The sequence below is a fragment of the Dermacentor silvarum genome, chromosome 8 (genome assembly GCF_013339745.2).
Source record: "Dermacentor silvarum isolate Dsil-2018 chromosome 8, BIME_Dsil_1.4, whole genome shotgun sequence".
Taxonomy (NCBI): domain Eukaryota; kingdom Metazoa; phylum Arthropoda; class Arachnida; order Ixodida; family Ixodidae; genus Dermacentor; species Dermacentor silvarum.
The window spans coordinates 86,734,862-86,750,467 of NC_051161.1; the positions used below are offsets into that span (position 1 = coordinate 86,734,862).

Consider the following 15,606-nt stretch of genomic DNA (forward strand, 5'->3'; position numbering starts at 1 on the left):
GTGTTGTTCGGCATATGAATGCATTTTTTTCGCGTACACGTCACTTTGGCGTGGTGACATTTCGCGGCTTTGTGAGGTCGCGTGACAAACAGGCGAAGTGGGCCTAGCCAGAAAACATTGGACCAATAGCAGAGGGCTAATGGTGAAAAGGCGCCGAATCAGGAATGATTATTTTTCTTTTGTGCGGTTTAATCATGCATAATCAGTGTGTACGCGTTATATCAGATGGGGAGCTATCGCGGTTTTCGTGTCGTGGCGTGACAGACAGGCAAACTTGGGAGTGGCCCGAAAATGTTTGACCAATCATGGAGGCTGATTGCAGAAATTGGAGTCAAAACAGTTTGGAAACATTTTACGTTATAGCGCCCCTAATTTGGCATGTGTTTAGACGGAGGTTGCGTTTCACGGTGTAACGCAATACAAAACCACGAACTCTACCAACTCTGCAAGGCAGTACGCACTAGCCCAACGGACCACTTAGCCGTAACGTACGCGTAACAATGGTCCAGCTGAAAAGAAAACCCCAGAACATGAGCACAACAAATAGAACGGTCCAAAATGAGCTCATCTTCCACGGCCGTGGCAGCGGTAGAGTAGCAGCCACTTGGAACTCACAGTGCAGCAAATCCTTAGAGGACGTCGCATGATGGAAGAAGGACGCAGCCGCCTGTTATCGCGTCGACGGCGCAGGTACCTACACACGCGCACAGGTACACATCCACTCCTGAAGCAAAACAACGCCGCACGTCCTCTTCTCTCACGACTGTGGCGGCACCCCAAGGGCCTCGGCGGTCCCACTACCGAAACTGCTTCGCGCGCCCGCACTCGTGCGCACATACACAAACTACAGCAGCAACAACACCCCGCTCTCGTGTGAGACAATGCACGCTGACGTCTTCGCTGTCCACTGAGCGACAGAGCGCATCACACAACTTGTCAAGACGAGGCACTGCACAACGGGGCGACCGCACGGCGGCACGCTACCCCTACGACTGCGCTATGGCCCTTCGCGCCGTGCCAAAGGAGTCTCGGCCGGCATCATTGCCGGCCGCCACAAAAGGGAGGGTTTTCAGCGCGAAACGTTTCTTCATCCCTTTCTCTCCGCCTCCTTGTCCTTCCCGCTACTGCATTTCTGCTTCCTTCCTTTCTTTCTTTCTTTCTTTCTTTTTTGCTTCTTTCGAATCGAGGGATTAAGCAATACCCCCGTGCGAAAGGCAGCCGGCCGCCAACGATGTCGTCGTGTAAAAAGTCCGAGCGTTCCGTAGGGCCACTGGAAACGCATTCTCTATCATTTCGCTCTGTTATTGCTACGTTTGTGTGCGTGTGCGAGTGGGTGTGTTTGTACTTTATTGTTTGTTTGTTACTCTCTCCAAGGATTCTCGCGGAACGCTCTCCCTTCCACAAATAAACTGACCGTGGAGCCGCTCTACCCCCCCCCCCCCCCCCCCCTCCCTCGGTGCGGCCATTCCTTGCTTCCAGCTATTCTAGTGCCTTATTCAAAAGACCGGTTTCGCAGCACTCTCACGTCTCCGAGTGTGTTTTCCCTCGGCGGTCATCATCAGCAATCGTTCATTCAACGAACCGTATTCACCCCCACCCAATTCGCCCTGAGGCGCAGCTACGTATACCACCTGCGTCCTTAAAGGACGCAAGGGGGTATACGTATTTCCCCTGGAAGAACTGGCTCTGCTACTATAGCGCCGAAACTGCGCATTGCGAACCACCTCATTTTTTTTTTCATTTTATGTCTTGCGGATGCGCTTCTCAGTTGCTTCTTTCATTTGCATCTTTCTTCGCCACCGACCCCTTTTGCACCCAGGAATGAGTGGCTAGCAGAGGTAGCATCTGGGACGTTGTCCAACGACGCGCCGCCGGACGCTTACGAAAATGAAGGGGGTGCCCCGTGTTGAAGGGGCATAAGGAAGTGGCCGTGGAAAAGCCGACACCACAAGGGGAGTCCGGCATCTTCTTTTTTTTTTTAGCACTATTATTCGTTAGACTTCATTTGCGTACACAGGAGCTCGCAGAGCGTGGCCCTTGAGGGACGCATCTAACACACGTGAAAGTCTCGGAGAGTCGGAAAGGAGGGGGAGAACCCGGGTGTTGCAAGGTGGCTTGTTGCGCAAGACATATAAAAAAAACCACGTCGTGTTTTTATCTGCGCCGGCCTCGTTAACAGCTATTACACTTGCCGCGGCGGCACCGTGCGAGAGTCAGTTCATATGCGGCTGGGCGGACGGCTCGGCGAGCATTAAACGGCGCTTGGAACGACTCGGAAAGCTCAAGAAACAAGCGATGCGAAAAGTAAGTAAAACTATATAAAGAAAGGGAAGGCGGAAACAAAATGCAGCTGAGACGAATCGAGGAGGTCGTTACCCGGAGAACAGTAGGCGGGTAATGTGCGTGCGGGCGCCAGCATACGAATGGCTGATCGATCACGTTGTACCAGACCGAAGGTCAACCGCGATTGGCATGCATTTCACGAAGCGGACAGCTATAACGGTGACAGCGAAACGGAGAATGCTTAGACGGTTAACGAATGGTGGCGACGAGGCTGAAGCGTTTTGAAATTTAGTTGATGGGGACGTAAGGGGAAATGTGAAAGACCAACAGACAGAAAAAAGAAAAACTGAATGTACAGGGTGTTCTTTACTAGGTGTTTACTGACTTTTCTGCCACTAAGGGTGAATGAGGGTTGTGTTCGAAATAGCTGGTGGGCAGGTACGGTTAAATGCTGGTTCAACTGGAGAAGTTGAAAGTAGAACGCCTTTAGCTACGCCTTTTCACTCTACGGAAAATATAAAGTTGCTTTATGAAATGATAACATTTACGTGAAGAAAAAAAATCTTCATATAAAGGACTCTTTAGGACGCGTAAACACAGCAGTCAGTGCATGTATAAACGCGCACTTCAATGCATAACAATGGAGTTTGTGCCGTCAACACGCACCCTACCACGCATTCAGAGGGGCTCGCACTGTTCAGTACTCCTTGTAGGAACCGCAGCCACGCTTTGCTGACGCTTTGGTGTATACATGACTAGACACCACGGTCGCGAAGTTTCACCGCGAATGGTCAGTTGCCTAATCGACTTATTATACCAGCTCGGAAAGCCTGTTGTTCCCCTTTCCTCCTTCCCAAGTGCAGGGTAGCCCAACCGGGCACGTCCTTGGTTAACCTCCCTACCTTTCCCTCTTTGTTTCTCTTCTCTCTCTCTCCGGGCGTCAACGGAAGGGTATTACTGGACGACATGGTTGACAGTGTCGTCGCAACCACAAGTGTAGCGCGCATCGCTGCTGATCTCAATTATAATGCGTTATGTGATGAGTGATTCAGTGAAAAAACAAGACATGTATGCAAATAAAATGTACATGTATTTAACAGTAGATCGGCAAACATAATCAAAGAAGTCATTCCAGTAATGCACACGGCTTAGAAGAGGGGGAAACAGGCAGCCTTTATAGCAATTCGACTTTTAGAAGACATGGTGCAGCTGAAGCTGAACATTGAAAAAACAAAAAAAAAAAAACAAGAAAAATAAGTAACAAGGAGACTGTTCACCGAATACGAAGCAGTCGGTTCTAGACAATAAAGAATTCTTGGAAATTTGTTCCACTTGCAACGTCTGCGCTGCCGTATATATGGAGCCTATATATTTCGCCCATAACGCCCTCCCGACATAAAACCCTGGATACATGGCCATTACTACGATTCCGTATTGGACTGTCTGCACGAAACGAATCCGTTTGTTTTATCTGTAACCAGGTATTTCTTCTGCCTAAAGGCAAGCGTCCGAAGCAAAAAATAATAATAACAATAAAAATGCAATATCAACAAGCTGATGAAGCTACTTCACGTTATACTCCCGGGAGCGCAAGTCCGGTGGAATTGCACAGTGCATAGAGAGGGAAAGAGACGAGTGTTAAGGAAAACGCATGGAGGTCAGCCAGGCTGAGTCCGGTTGGCTACCCTGCATTGGGAAAAGTGGAAAGGCGATTGAAAGGTGAGAAGGAGGAAAAAGCTTCACCGCATCTGCCGACATACACACAATGAAGCGATCACTGTTCCGTTCCCCCACAAACGATTATGTAAGCGGGCACCCTTCAAGAATCGCAGCAGCGTTTTTGTGGGTTTGCACATGCTGACCTTCCGTTGAGTAAAAGGGACCCAGCCGCGGTAACCGTGTGGCTATGGCAATGCACTTCGTCATGACCCGGCCACAGCGACCAAATTTCAATGGTGGTGAAATGCAAAAAAAATGCTTGTCTACTTAGAATTACACCCATGTGAAAGATGGCGAAGTGGTCAAAACTAAACCCGAGCCCACTCCCCCCCCCTCTACAACGCACCCCATAATTTATGTTAAATTCATTTCGTAAGAGGCGCGTAATCTAGGAGTATGGCGGAGGAGGTCTTAATGCAAAGGAAGTGGGAGATGTTGACCGGACGACCATGACTCTAGCCTGCCACTCCTCAGCCTGTGATGTGATTTTCCTCTAGCGGTCATGAATGGCAAGCCCCTGATTTTTTGTGACGTAGGCAAATCACATAGCGGGTGCTTTAGGGCTCCCTTTGCGCCAAATTAGCACTTCCAGCACTGGTGCGTCCCAAACCGGAATACGCCTGTGCAATGTGGGACCCACATTTTCATAACCTCTCTAGAGCGCTTGAATCTATTCAGAACCGCAGAGCTAAGCCTATTTACTAGATTTTTTTTTCAGCCTAGTGTAACAGAACTTAAGTTATGTTGTAACCTTGTCAACTTAGAATCCAGGCGCAAAACTTGTCGGCTTTGCCTATTCCACAAATTTTATTACACACAGCTTGACCTATGAGTCATCGCACCCGCTCATCGCCGTTCCAGTTGTACAAGCCTCACCTCTTTTCCTCTTTCTATTCCCCCTTTCCCTTACCCTAGTGTAGGGTAGCAAACCGGGCGCTCGCCTGGTTGACCTCCCTGCCTTTCCTCTACTTGCTCTCTCTCTCTCTCCAAAACTGTTTATCCGCAGTGCAGTCATCCTTCTGCCGATCTCCGATACTTATTCGTACAAATAGCAAAGGACTGGAATGGCTTGAATCCACACGTCGTGCTGCGCTCTTATTCTGCCGCTTTCAAGAATAGCATCAGTTGTATTTATATGTGAATATAAACACCTCTTGTGGATGTAAACACATTTATGATACCCCTTGACTTGAGGCCTATGAAGTAACCAAATAAATAAGAAATAAACACAAATTATGGTGTGCATTTGGCTGTAATTCATGAAACGATTCGCAGTGTCGATCAACGATTTCCACTGCCTTTCATGGCCTTCGTCCGCGGTCGTTGTTCGGTAAAAAGATTGCAAAGAACGATAGGGTCGAAGCGACGCAGGCGCCCACCATGAGCAAGCCCGTATTCACAGTAGCGTGAGCATAAGCCATATGCTATTCTTGTGAATGCTCCGTTAAGCATTACGAACGCAAACGCGGTGATGATACTTAGTTGACGAAGACTTTCACAACACACCCTGGTAACTAAAGTGTGAAAAGTTCGAAACATGAAGTATTTTGAGTACACATTTTTGTGCCAAGAACAATGCGTAACTCTAACACATTTCTACATCAATCGTGTCAAAGATCGAGTCGAGAAACTTGAGTCAGAAAGTGTCATTGTACAGATCTCCCGCACTACAACTGTTTTATTCGAATCTAAGCAGAAAGCCCGCTGAAACAGGTTCCGCCAAGCGAATGACTATAGAAAGACACTTTCTGTTCGTATGCTGTGAAACAGCTAAGCATGTTGTTTTAGAATTGCAGATTGCGAGTTAATTGAAAAATAATTGTTGATTATTTGGATAGTCTTTCCGACAGGTGGTCTGTCTCCGCAACTTTCACGTTTTCATGGGTTCTAATACAAGGCTATTACGATTACGTTACTATTACATTTCATCTAACGGATCACTGGCCGGCTGTCTGAATTAGAAAAAAAAAGAAGGGAATCAAATATTTTTCTGTTTTACAAACCGGCAATAACTACCTGTTTAAACTGAACCGTAACCAACTTTCTATTTAGAACAATTCAGTCCTAATAGGCAAACGATACACTATTCCATACATTACCCGTATGTTGTTTTCTATATATTACAGCCAGACACTGCACAAGTACGAGTTGTAGGGCCGTTTGCTGCATAGTCTGCAACACAAAAGTTTCATTCGGCATGCCGTAGACAACCACGCAATGTAACGTCCCAAATTGCTAATTTCAATCGCTTCTTCTTTTTTCTGCGGTTTTACGTGCCAGAACCAGTTCTGATTATGAGGCACGCCGTAGTGGAGGGCCCCGGGTTAATTTTGACCACCTGGGGTTCTTTAACGTGCACTACAACGCAAGTACATGGGCGTTTTCGCATTTCGCCTCCATCGAAATGCGGCCGCCGTGGCCGGGATTCGATCCGTGTTTAACCTGTAGTCCAAGTGCAACGTTTAAGAGGCGGTGGATCTGTTATCACATAGGAGTTAATATGTTGTTCAATGTACTGTTTTCTGTTCATGTGACTAAGAAGTACGAAACAGTTGAGTGCAGTGTTTTAAAGCGTATATTCCGTACACGTTTTTTTTTTCTTCTTTTTTTATGTCACCCTGAAGCTTCAGGCAATGCCACCAAGTGAAGAGATGAAATGTTTTCCAGGTCTGGAAAACCTGCCGCTTGGCGCAAGCGAAACGAAATTAGACACCTTTAGGGGGAGACATTTGTCCTTTAGTAGACCGCAGATGGTCCAGTTCCGTGGAAGTTGACATTATAGATACGTACGTTTTCGAAATGTCAAGTGCAAGTGCTTTCTCCGACACGTCGAGTAAGGCACCGAAATTCCGTTTGATGCCACTCTATCCTTCACAGGCTCTTCGGCCAGCAAGTATTGATCTCTCTACCAGCTTGTTTCGATTCGTAGACCACTGCGAAGAACTGCAGTAAAAAAGCGATGCAAAATGAAGATAGACCAGCTGCCACTACATCTATTGTGTTTTCATTTTCTTATTTATTTTTCACAGACATTTGGGTTCGTTGTTCGTGTCTTTCTTTTGAGGTTCCCACCATTCATCTCGATTGTTTTGCGCGCCTAAAGCTTTATAGAAAGTATGAAAAGCCTGTATGGGTTCGCGAACTGAAATGTGAAATCGTTTCCAGCTGACGAAAACACGCACACATTCCCACAGCTTGACTGCTTGTTACTTGCACTGCCTGGTATACTTTGAACGACATCAAGGTGTTTCGACAATAGTAATCAATTTCGGTGACCAACGGCCGATTACATCGCAACACCAACATCCCGCGCGCCCGACGCCCTTCTCTCCGAGTCCAGCCGTGCCCGCCTGCCCTTGTTTAGGATGCAGTTCACTGACATAAACATTACCGCTATCGGCCTTTCGTTCGGCCGGAGAAATAAACACGCAGTTGCCCGAGGGCAGGCGGCTACACTCTGGAATGTAGAGAATTAGCCGCCTCGCAGTAGCAGGTGAAATGGCGGCGAGGTAATAATTAGTCGCAGACACGACTGAGCGAGCAGCGCATGGGTACATGGTAACGGTTTTACAAAATCACCCCCCTCTTCACCAGCCGGCGAAAACATACGCTCCTTAAGATGATATCGTCTTTGCTATTTTGTCGCAACAAGCAATAGGAGAGAGAAATAGACGCGGTCTGGCTTTTCCCGTCGTACAAACGAATTGTTTTTGTATGCTGGCTTTTTAAGAAGCAGTGTCTGCGAGCCCGCGCGACCGGATGGCAGCAAGGCCGATCGGGCAACCTTCTTTCCGCGCGAGGAATAAAACCCATCGATGCGCCTTAAGGCGTAGCGGCGATTTGACCGAGCACAGCCCTACATAGAGGATTTGGATGAGGGACGTTTCCGTGGAGAAACAATAATAGTGGCACAATCACATTGAAACAGCAGCTGTGTTTATTACGCGAAGAAAGCGCGCTTAGTCGGTTCCACTGCGACCCAGCGTGGTCCGCAAGAAGGCTCCGCACGCTTTTATATTCGCCTGTGCATTCCGAAGCCTCGCTCCTCGAAGTATTGCTGCATTCGGCTGGGATAACTGCTCTCTATAGCATGAGCGACAAAAGCTGGAACTCGGCCCATTTGTGAGCGTTCATTTTGGGTTAAACATGCCAAAGTATCTCGAGGGCTATAATAGACGTATAGCCTCCACATTTACGTCGACTGCCGGGGTTTTACAACGTGCAATTAGAAGCACCGTACACGATCGCTGTCAAATTCCGTCCTTGTAGGAAGGCGGCCTCGTTGTAGCCTCGAATGCAGCCCGTTGGGATGCAGCTAACTAAAACGCTGCTCTTACATGTAACTTGTACGCACGCCATTCTTAAAGCACACTCATAACGTTCCGGAGCACTTGCAGAGGTAATTTACTACAAAGACCGCAATTGACCCAAACACTTCGAGCTTTGCCTGCACGCGACCCATAACGTGTGCCCTATGTCAACAAAATATAAACGAAGTGACTCGTTTCGTTCAGCCAGGACACAGCGGGCGTCTCCCATAACGTTTAGAGGAGTGGCGCAAATTGACACATGTATACACATAGAAGAACAGATAAGACGACCACCGCTATCAACTATTTCATTAGGCATTAATGAAACCTATATAAGCCTATATACTCAAGACCTCCAAGACCCGCGCAGAACCGCAAGACAATAGGCTTGAAAAGACCCCGCGATGCCTAACGTATCATACTCGTATATGCTACGTTGCTTTGATGCCTCGAAATTGTGACTCAAGCCTTCAAGCCGTGACACATAGTCTATGCATGGTAGCATTTCTGATATGCCGGAAATACTTTTCATTTGGGTACAGTTCAGCAAACCAATTACCAATCAGTCGATAGCTGTATTAAATAGGTTATCATTCGTAGAAGTTGTATTTTTCTTGTTCTGATGAGAAATGTGCTCTGCATGGCCTTAAATAAAGGCGAAAAAGCTGTTCTAGCTTTCCTTAATGTCTACCTGTGTTTGAGCATTACAGAGTTAGTGAAACAGCTGGTAGGGGCGCTCGTCTTGGCTGCCCTTCTCTGTGCAGACATCCATCAATTCGCGGCCCTCTTCTAAAAGCCGCGTTTCATCAACTAATTCAACAAGACGTAAGATAGGCAGAAAGCCAGTGTTCAGCGATTATTAGGAAGGCTCGTGATCAAATCAGAAACGTTAAAGTTTAAAGTTAGTAAACTCCGGGCTCTCAAAATTAATCCCCAGCCTTCCTCTACAGCGTCCCTCATTTTTATGGTAAAAGCGAATGACAAGCAATTTTCTTAATAATATTGTAGCTACACTTCATACGTCTCGAATTACTGGCACGTAAAGTTGCAAGCTGTTACCTGCTGCCGTAAACCACGTGCGTAACTCGATGCACGCGCCCCAATAACGCGTACGCGCCTAAATTGCCTCTAATATACGAACTTCCGGTACATGAATAGTGCGCTCTACGGGCTCTTTCAATTTTGCAGGTGGTTGAACTAGGGAACCTACATGCAAGGCGCTGCATGTAGGCTCCCTATAGGTAAAGGTACGCCCGTTCGCTCTGCGCCCAGAATAACAAAAATAAAAAGGTGTTCGCAAAATTGCGGGAACAGGCATCCTCACTTCGGAAGCGCGTGGAACAATGCGCCTGAAAGGAACAAAGCGTCACGTGCCTCTATGCCCTCCCGTGGCCGGGTGCGCAGCCCATTTTTGGCAATTTATACACGCAACTACTTTTGTAAGAATCCGGAACGCCTGAAGAAACTTCGCATCTGCAGTGCAGGTACCGGGAGTCGAGCTTGTGTATGGGCCACCAGCGCTGAGACTTCGTTCGTGGCAACAGCAGGGCCATAACGCAGAGCGCAGCGATCGAAGGAACTGATTTTTTGTAGCGTTAGCTACACTGGCCTAGCCAAGCCCGTTTCGCGAGGCACATCAAGAGCCGTGCTGCGCATGCGCAAGGATCAGTGATGTCACACGGCTTGCGCACCGGAGCCACCGGAGCCGGCACCTCTCGCGCACTCCGCCGCCGCCGGTCTGCGCATTCCAGAGGAGTGACGTCGTAGCCGTGGTAGACGCACTGGCGCCGGCGCGCGCTCGCTGTGCAGTCGCCGTCTGACATTGCGCTAAGCCGCTGCGCTTCTGACTGGCGCTTGCCAGTGTGGTATAGCCATGGATAAGGAGAGCGCAAATGCTGCTCAACAGCGCAGAAGAACGGAGAAGCTTGACTCATCGGATCCCGAAGTAGTTGCCTGGCAATTAGCGGTTGAGCGTAGGAGACAACCAGGAAAGCTAAGAATAATCAGCTGAACCTTTGCTAACGCTACGTATATCCTGGCATAGCCGAGCTAAGCCACTGCAACTTTTTTTTTAGTATGAGATGCTTCCATTTTGCTTAAGAAAATTTACAGCTCATCTTGAGGAATATGGGTGTCAGCGTTGAACCTGTCGGGGCACCAGAATGCTAGAACGTATAGGAGCCCATGCGCTACTCGGAGCTATCATTCCCACGGACATAGGATGGCGGGAAGCGCCCGGTATTATCAAGCGTTGATACAGGTGCGTCTGTCATCATTCAAGATATCGTAGTCAGGGAGCCCAAGTACAAGTCGTATGCAATCGTACCATTTTTGTTGCGTCCGTATCGGACAGCGTTAGCACATTTCAGTAGGGCACTCACTAAAGCCCTATATATATAAGAAGTAGCGCCAACCACTTCCCTCCTCCTCCATTTCACTGTCGCACTCAGCGCGGCCAGCGCGATCGAGGCGCGATATCGACAGTGGCGCCGCCTCCGTCGGGCCTGCCATTGCAGACGACAGCTAACGCGCTACCAGAGGAAATCCGCGAGAAACTTCGATAGCGCCCTGCGGAGAAGTTTTTGAGGCGCGATTTTGCTTCGTCAGGCAGTAACTGGCCTGAATAATGCCGTTTTGGAAGTAGCAACGCGACGATGCGAGACGGCACAAATACCAAGTGTGCAGCAAGCGTTTGCGCTGGCCGGGTGGTGAACAAAAAAAGCCTTTTGCCCTCGCCTTGTCGGTTGCGGCAACTGAAAGCGCGGCAGCATGCCATCACAACGAAGTTCTTGTCCCTAACACGTTTGATCCGTTTGTGCGTACAGCGCTTTCGTCGCACAGGCCCGAGAATGGCGGTCGGAGCGCACTGGAAAGAAAAAAAATATACAAAAGCGCAACGCGTGCTTCCAAGTGACACGGATTGGCCAATGGGAGAGCGGAGGAGGCTGGGGCGACAGGAGGAGCCGAGGAGGTAACGCCGGGGTGAGCGCGGTGGCAGCAAGATCCAAGAATGGCGCTACTTTTTATATATAGGGGCTTTAGCGCTCACACTGCCGTAGCGTCTCCTGGGGCCCCATAACGTAAAACTATTTCATTTTAATTTTATTCCAGTCTCCTGACGTCAAATATACGCCAGGGCTAGCGCAACCATCCGGCGGTGATCCGCAGCGTTGTTTGCACAGTCCAATCGAACGCTCCCCTCTTTTATAGTAGGCATCTTTTGTTTGTTTTAAAATCAAATTGTATTTCCTACCTCAGCAGGGTTTTTTTATCTAATTGGCTTTCGAGACTGCGAGGAGCGCGCAGAAGGGGAGATGGTTTTGGTGGGTCTGAGCTAGCGCAATGAAAACAGATAACCAGATGAGATAACGGGCACCTGTGATTGGTCTGCTTCCCCTTGCTTACATTACAATGGCTGGTCGAAAATCACGGTGACGTGCAACCGGAAGGTTAAAAATATTGCTAGAACTGATCCTCAGCGTAGGAACGTTGGCAGAGCAATGTCGCATACGTGCCGAAAGCTAGTGCATGCACGTTTCTTTTACCTGGTGAGTTATCGCTGTTTTGAGATGTCGCGTGACAGCCATGGTGAAGTTGGTGCGGCCCCAAATATATTGAAGAATAGCGGAAGGGCTAATGGCGAAAGAAGCGTAGAATTGGAAAGAATTAAGTATCTCTTGTTCGGTCTAATCTTGCACATTCAGTGTGTAGACGCTAACCGTATACCGCAAGTGCGCTCCTTCATACATATCGTCCGCCGTAACCAATGTAACAGATCTGCAATGTGTGCTGATTGGTACCGCCAGCGCATCTAATAGTATCTTGCGCCCTTCTAATTTTGAAAACGTACCTTCCACCTTTAACCGTCGAGTTTCATACAATTACTAGAGAGAACGTTGGGGGTAGAGCCTATACGGGAACTGCAGGCAGGTCGCCTCTGCCAGCCTGAGAATGATGGCTAGTACATGGATTTGCCTAAACTCAGCCCTTCTGGCTTTGCACGGCTTCGTGACTTTGCAAAACTGATCACTTTCAGGAAAGTACGGAGTTATAAATATTTTAATGAACATTATTAAAATTGTGCGACGGCATGGATTCGAACAGAGGACCTCTAGCACAGAAGCCTGGTATCGAAAGCAATACGCCACGGACGCATGGACAGGCAGAACCATTGTAATTAGCCGCAATTATGCATGTTCGCGGAACCTTATTGCCTTCTGAATTTAAGAAAAACAGCATAGATTGCTGTGATATTTAGGTCAGTGAAGGCTGATAAAGCGCAGTACCAGAACGTCGGAAGAAACAAGAATGAAGCTCAGACAAATCCATGTAATAACCTTCATTCCCATGGTTGTTGAACGATCGAAGCGCCATAGTTCCCTCTAGTAATTATTGTAGGAAACTCTACGCCTTCAACATTGCTACTATCAAGAGCTCATCCACTTTGGCTAGGACATTGGGGCAATGGTAAATGTGCAGGTAAGCCCTCGATACACGATTTCGAATATGTCTATTTGGTTTACGCATACACGAAGAAGACCTAATCACCAACGTCAAATGTACGAGGGCCGTGCTGAAAGTGATGATCAACAATTTTCTGTACGCTAGTCTGAATGCCCACAAGAACGGATGTGTGGTAGTACGTTGGACCATTTTCCTGCACTTAAACATGGTATTTGACGTCAACGGGTCACATTATCTAGCCGCTAAACCGAAAAAAACAAGGAAACCAGTGGCAATCAACGATATCTTGTTTATCAAAGCGCAATGATCAAATGCCTAATGATTGAGCAAATTTCAGCCCTAAAGATTGATAAGAGCCTTCAGTTTGCGTAAGTTGACGTGTAAATGCGCTCGAGAAGTGTACGAGGATCGTCGAAGATGGGTTAGGCATTTTAAAGATGGTCAGAGGAGCACTAAAGAGGAGCCTCGTATTGGCCGCCCTGAAACTCTGGCAGCCGCAATTGAAAGCTAACGAGGAGACCTTTGATGCACTCATCAAAGACAGGCAGCTAACAGTGAACGAAATAGTGAGTATGCTTGGCATATAGTCACAGTTCAGTCCAGAAAATAATTGAAAGCTTAGGTTACCGGAAAATAAATGCCGCTCGATACGTCGAAACACTGCAAAGCTCCACCGCTCATTCTAGCGGCAAAGAAGTGAGCTTAGAGAACGACCAAATCTCCCCTCTCACTTCTCCCTTAACGGCGTAAAGACTCGGCAGAATGGGTTGAGAAGCGCTTCTGCATCTGCCTGAAATGCGATCCAATGCGAGGCCAACGATGCAAAACACCAAATTTGATCCGCGCAGCAGTGCATTACTGTCTGCATGGCTAGAACGTAGTTATATTGGCATTTTGACACTTCACAATCGCGGGGGGAAAAACATATGCAAGGAAATGGAGCGTATGCGGGAAAATCAACAGAAGTCTGCAAAATAAAGTTACAAATTCTCGCTCTCAGCAATGCACCGTAATCATTTGTTAATAGTTGTTGCTCATTACGTTCAGAATGAGCTTCGTAGCAGTTATTTAGCAGCAAGAAAGAACAGCAATAAATTTAGCGGAACCGTTGCTTATTTTGATTACCCTATTATCAAAGTGCGATATGCTTAGCTGCTTCAACATTCAGATGCGAGCACAGGAAAAATGTCGCAGTTTTCAAGAATCGCCACACACTGTTTTGTCAGTAGGCATTATGAGTCGTCTATATTTTGTGACACTTTTAGCCCCATTTCCCGGAGCGGCCGAGATGGTGCGATGGCTGCGGCATTCAGCGGCTGTGCACAACGTCATCACAGTACGTGCTCATGGAAACGAAGCAAGAAATCGAAGCCAGCAACTTTCGGTTAGTGACAAGGCAAAGAAACCAGTCGAGCCGCCATGGCCTGAACAATTCTCCCTACATGACACAAAGTGACAAATGACTTGTTTGAAGCCGGAGAAATAGTGATTCTTGAATTTTCAGAAGAAAAGCAAGGAAAAGGGCGACCGTCGTGGTAGCTTAATAGCTTAATATCATTAAGCTTCACCAACACGAAAACATAGCCTTTGAGATTTGTGCCTGTTAGTCAGCGGGAACCATCAAATGGGCCGTTATTTCGGACCTATTGACAAAGCACCGTACGCGTACTGCGGAAGGCGCAGGTTCACCTCCCACCGGCGGGGCCAAGTTGTCTTTCCATCCACATTCAATTCTTTTTTTGTTATAAGTTCCACGTTTCGTTAAGAACATACCATTGAATAGGAGATGCCTAAAACGTGATGACAACAGTAATAGGTCCCGACTCCACAGTAACTTTCGGCGCATGCAGTCCGCAAAAGCATGGCCTTCAAGATTTGTGTTTGTTACTCAGAGAAAAACGTCGCTGCGGCATGAATATAAGCACCACTTATTTCTCCTATGCTTTTTCTGGCTTTATTGACTTCATGTGGTTGTAACTAAGCAAATATCGAGACCGTCGTATCCAGTTATGATTCTCGCTCATCTCTACTGAGACGTTTCGTATGCCATTCTAACTATTCCGTATGTTATTTGCAAAATTAATAAAAATATATATATAAATTCCATATATATTCCATCTATTTTTGATAAGAATCGTACGGAAAACATATGAAATTATTGCTACGCATAGAGAACTTTTCAGCAGGGACTGAGCTACCGCATGGGGCATTAAGAAGCCTTCTAAAAGACAGTCCCTGAGAATGAATATAGCTTTCGCAACGTGACTCAGAGCATATCGCAATCTCACGACGCAGCGCCTCCTGCCCACAGGGTAATACAGAAACTCTGATGAAACAAACCATGGAGACGCTCTTCGTCATCTGTCTCATCGCTGCTCACGTGGTTCGAGTCCACGCGTATCGATGCCCGGCGCTCTTCCCACAGGAGCGTAAGCGCTGTGTCCTTGTTACCTCCTTGGTTGTTTTGTCCCTTCTTTTTCATAGTGGGCTGACCACCATCATGGCGTAAGCTATCTCGTCTTGGTACTGCGGGCATCTTTGCAACGAACAGCGCTGATGCAACGGCTGCTTCGATACGTCTTCATCACGTTTCTATTTCAGCTTCTCGGCGCTACGTCCTTTCACGGTCGAAGGATAGCTCTGTGGCCTCATCAGCGAAGTGAAAGTGAGACACATAACACCGTGGCCGGGTACGATTTCTCGGCACTCTGCCACGAGCTAGCAACCGCAGTGACAGCAAATGGTCTATGGTGACAGCGCCTGTCCCGGTGCGAAGCTATTCGCCGGTTAGGGTTCACACTGATGATGTCACGTGGCAGCGCATTCACAT

General features: G+C 47.7%; 1 protein-coding gene across 3 annotated transcripts in view; it reads right to left on the reverse strand.

Annotated features, from left to right (window-relative positions):
- Positions 1–15,606, reverse strand: part of LOC119461538 (neuropeptide CCHamide-1 receptor) — a 364,658-nt gene that overhangs the window by 21,752 nt on the left and 327,300 nt on the right. Inside the window, exon 1 of one of the 3 annotated variants that reach the window (XM_037722881.2) lies at positions 616–811. The exons of the other annotated variants lie outside the window; for them this stretch is intronic. The gene's annotated coding sequence lies outside the window, so the exon portion shown is untranslated. Of the gene's footprint in view, positions 1–615; positions 812–15,606 lie in introns of those variants that run through there. 3 annotated transcript variants of the gene reach the window in all.